This window comes from Amblyomma americanum, chromosome 3 (assembly GCF_052857255.1).
Source record: "Amblyomma americanum isolate KBUSLIRL-KWMA chromosome 3, ASM5285725v1, whole genome shotgun sequence".
Classification (NCBI taxonomy): Eukaryota; Metazoa; Arthropoda; class Arachnida; order Ixodida; family Ixodidae; genus Amblyomma; species Amblyomma americanum.
In genome coordinates, this window is record NC_135499.1 from 95,876,226 (window position 1) to 95,881,201 (window position 4,976).

At 44.7% G+C, this 4,976-nt stretch overlaps 1 pseudogene; it reads left to right on the forward strand.

Annotated features, from left to right (window-relative positions):
- Positions 1–2,906, forward strand: part of LOC144123896 (uncharacterized) — a 121,250-nt pseudogene extending 118,344 nt beyond the window's left edge.
- Positions 2,907–4,976: the final 2,070 nt, after the last annotated feature.

Genomic DNA, 4,976 nt, shown 5'->3' on the forward strand with positions numbered 1-4,976 from the left:
AGTTGTTGAAATGTCAGGAGAAAGGTTCTCTTTACAGAAATTAAATTCCTTGGAAGAATTTTAAGTTTGAGTAGTGACATGAGTGCATCACTATATGTTGTGTTGTTTTTCATTTTAATCCTAGTTGGAATTAGCAGCATGTATAAAAACAGAATGAAACAAATAAATAAAAGTAAGCCATGAAGCCGGCTCACTTTTCGCAAAGATATTAAATAGTTTTCGGCTAAAATGCATTAGTGCGTCCAAAAATTTAACGATGGCTGTATCTTCCAAAGCAATTCTTAGTGCTGGGCAATGTAATTTTTGTTGCTTTTTTTTTTAGTGTCCGCTCTAATTTACGACTTCCCCCCGCGACACAAAAGGGGGGCGAGCTGGGCGTACCTCCTTAGGCTCCATCTTACTCTCTCGGTCTGCCACAACTAAAAGCGACTGGGACAGAGTAGGTGTGTAAGATTACTTTTTGACCGGTTTGTTTTGCATTCTTGACGCTTTAGTGTTTTTCCCCCTTGCTTCGAAAGTCTGAGTAATTTGTACTCCGTGCTTGCATGCTTTAATTCAGGCATATTGTATTTCCTATTATTGACTGCTTAAACCTTTGTTATGATGTACTCCTACTATTGTATATTTTTCTTTGTATTCCTTGCGTAATGCCCCCTCCCCCCCCCCCCCCCCCCTTTTTTTGTGCCCACATGTGCCTTCAGGGTAAATAAACGAGAAAAAAACGGCGCATACTCTTTGCTAACTAAGTTTCTCTTCTCTGCTTGTCCAGAGCATCGTGGGTCCCTTGCTGGACTTCTCCAAGGCGGCCCGTAGGGATGCGCTGGCCGTCGTGCTGCCCATGTTCGTGCGCGCCGTGTTCGTGCCCTTGGCCGCGGCCGTGTCCATCGCTCCCCTGGCGCTGCAGCCGTGCGCAGAACGCGTCAGCGGCGTGCTCGCGCTTCAGCTCATGGCCGGTGTATCCCCTGCGCTCATGTGGGCGGCCAACCTCGCCTTTGACCTCTCCATCTATGCGCTAGCCTGGAGCCTTGTTGGAGTAATGCTCAATACCCAGTATAACCTAGCAGCCGAGACAAATGGTATGCATGACCATGTCCCTAATTACTGGGCTTTAGGGGGAAGCGCGAAGAAACACCAAAACTTAGAGCGGAGTTCCAGGGAGTACAACCTGTCGCTCCACATTGTGAACAACATTGATAATCTACCTTAAAGAGAGGTAAATGTAATCAATGACGATGAGAATTATACATTCAAATCTAACTGAAGCGAAAGAAAGGAGCTGCAAATGTAGCCTTATGAAAACTTACGTTGGAAAGCCATGTTTTCTTTCCGTCTTTTGTTCAGCTCCAACCTAACGATGGGCAGCTGAGCGCGAGCGCAATATTTTCTTGATAAGCCAGCTCTGTATAATATGCTGATATGTTGACATCAAATACATGACATTACTAACTACAAATTACCGAAGCGCGATATAGCAAATACGTGCTCATGAACGAAAATTAGGTGGTTAAGAGATAATTCAGAAAAATTAACGTTCCTTTTATTCAAGACATACCTCCCGCACACGTTAGGTGCGCGTTGTGTATTCCGAACACGTGCACAACTGTGCGTTCCTCGAATGATTGTGTCACATTTTTTTCGAGGATGCTAAATTATATATTGCTTACTTGTTTTTCTTATCTCTTGAAGATGTGACATGTCGAACTCGCTGCAATGGTTCAGTGGCTAGGGCGCTCGACTGCCCAACCAACGCTTCGATAGATGCAAAACGCAATGCAGTCATGTGGTGTGGGATGTCAGTCCCCGTTAAATAACATCACATGGTCTACATTTATCTGAAACGCTCTGCCCATACCTCTTTGGACTTTAAACCCTATATTCGCTACCATAACGCCGCATATAATGCTATCAGGCCTTGTTTACTGAAGTTCGTCAGGTTTCGTAAGAAAGTAATACATGCCAATGTTACATGCGCCTGTTCTCATTCCCAATTTCTTGCCGTACAGGAACACTTGACATTCAATGCTTTGCTGGAGATTGAGAACAAGTTCACACATAGACATTTCCTTGGTACCCCTACGTATATATGTGTATGTTTCTGCGGTTACTTATATGTAGTTCATAGTTTATTATTCTTAATTGTGCTGATTATATTGTAAAGGTTTTGTTATATTCTCTGCTGCTTTGCAACAATAAACGAGCACAAACTTTAGGCTTCAAGAGCACAAACACAAGTAAGAAATCCACCTGCGGCCACAAGTTATCCTACAGTGTAACGAATATGAGTAAACTTTTGAGTATAGAACATTTTAATGTTCTCATTTTCGGTTAAGCAATGACGACAAACGTACTAAAATTTGCTTCGTAGAGAGAGGGTGGGCAGATGGTTCGTAATAATCGCGAAGTGAACAAAGGAGGCGAATACCTCAGGGTTCGTCCCAACGTTTCGAAAGAAGGACTTATGTCCTTGAGGACAAGAGGACAAGTACTCTTGTGGAAACGTTGGGACGAACCATGAGGTTTCCTTGTGCACTTTTAAGTTCACGTGAAAAGGAATCAGGAAAAAAAACTGTGGCAGAAATTGTACCCGCTTGCAATTCTGATATAATATTGTTCGTGGAAACCACGGCCCAATAACTAGACTGGTTTCAGCAAAAGAGGTATATACTTTTTATCCGGAGCAGTAAACTCGGCGGTTTTGAACTGTTCAAAAGCAAGTGAAAAATTGAATATGGAAAATAAGCTTCGCTCAACACCTTCCAGCAGCCATACTGGCCGTGGTGCTGTCCTTCTCAGTGGTCGGGATCTGCACTGCCTACCTCATCGCGTCCTTCTCCAAGAGTCCAGCGGCCGCCTTCACGCTTACCGCCCTCTTCTTCTTCTTCGGAGGTGAGAAAGCGTCGGTATGAACTGCAACAGCAGCCGGGCACCGGTTCGCTGCACTCTTCGCGCATGCAGCGCCCAACCCGTTTTTCACATGTTGGCGCTAACGACTACTTTCGGTCGGCATGAGTGGATATAAAATATTATTTTCAACCAGTGGATACAGCTTGTAGCCGTGGCATGTTTTGTACTGCAGTTTGAATGCGGCGTCAAAGCCTTATCTAAACAATATTTAGCTTTGTTCTAGGGCAAATGGTCACAGTGTGCATTTCTAGTCCGTTAGCATAACTGCATTCTCCAGCTAAAGTGAATTAGCGACACCGAAAACAGAAAAGGTCCTACTTAATGCACACTAAGCTTTCGATCCAGTGGGCGCTGTAAGCTGCCTTGCAGAGTGGATGGTACGATGCGTTTTCTCTCAGAATTCATAGTGCGGAAATATAGTTATCCTTACATAAAGTTAAAATATTAGCTATCCATTACATAGTTGCCCCCTACATGAAGATTACAGGGAGAAGCTAATGCTAGAGATCAGGCGCACACTCAAAGCAATTCTTTGACTTCAACAACTTGTTCCTTGAGTCCTTCTCTACGCTAGATAAATTTCATTTTTTTAGATTTTGGCATTCGAAATCATAGGCTTTATTTGTACAGGAACTATATTAAGATATCGCCACAAAAATAATGATGACGTACGGTAGACGTTAGAACAACAATGCTGATAACTTTTTCCAGAAAAAGAAAAGGTCAGTGGTCTAGCCTGTGCACACGGCTGCGTTTTTTTTTAATTTTTATAAGAGCAACGATGTACTGCTTTCAGAATACCGTTGTGAGCGTGCAATCGGCGACAAAATTTTCTGAACGCAACCGGGTTGGCAGCACTCTACAAATCGTGGTCATATCAGGAGAAATCAGCCAATAAATAGAGAAACGTGCCAAACAGTATTCATTACAAGCTGAGCATTAATTGAGGAGATAATGACTTGGTTACTGCTGGCTGCAGTGTAGGGTGGATCTACGAACCTGGTGGGCACCTAGACCTGGCGGCTGACGATCAATGATTTCTCCTTACATACGTGGCTGACGTTTGGAGAGTTATTGTTTACGCGGTTTTGCATTACACCAGAATGGAATACGACCGTATTGCTCCTCTACTGTGGAGAGGAGCTCATTCTCCTGCCGATCCTCGGTGTAGCATCCGCCCAGTTGACCCTTTCGCACGCCTTTTAACCAAAGAGAGTTGGCTACATTTTCGCCGGCTGGCTCCGACGAAACTGTCAACCACAAAACACCGTCACTGAAGGGAGAAATGCATTTTCTTGACCTCGCATGATGAAAGAGCTGTCGTAGCTTTCGCACATCGACGCCTCCCTGCCGGCTCATTCACTTCCGGGGCCTTTGACGAAATCAGAAAAAATGTCAACCAAGGGGTTTTCACTCGCCTTGGCTTCCGACAGCAGCGACCAATGCGGCGCGGGGATGGCGGTCACGCTTCATCCTCCCGTCTCTGCTGCGCGAGGTTTTCCTTATAGCAGCGATAGTCTCTTCCCGTCTACCCACATCGCTAGCTTCAGGACATGACCAGAACCAAATGCTGTGGTGATAAATTTTGTTATCCTCAAAGGGAGTTTCCTTGACTGTCAACCTTTTTGAACGATATTAGCGCAGAGGTGATGTCTTGTTGCGGCATCGCTGCTAAATGACCGCACTTAAGCGCATATTGTATGTGTGATTACTGCGCATAATCCGACGTCTAATACGATTAACGAAGTACAACTATCTGTGGTACAGCTGCTTGTATGTTTGTTTTTGAAGGAAGGACCAAGCAAGCGCACGTATTTTCACTAGAAACCCAACGTTCCGAACTTAGCTCAACCGCTTAATCAGGGCGTGTCTATTCATGAAGTACGACAGTACTTCTGCTTGCACGGAGCTTCGCAGATTTCTCCTCAAGGAACGATATCGTGCACGTACCCTTATATTCTATGGCTACAGTGTTGGCCTATCTAGTTTAAACTGTTACTACGATCCGCTACCGAAAGCCTGGGCCACGCAGGCGCGGCTCCCATGTTTGTGTACATGGTCGTGACTGCGCT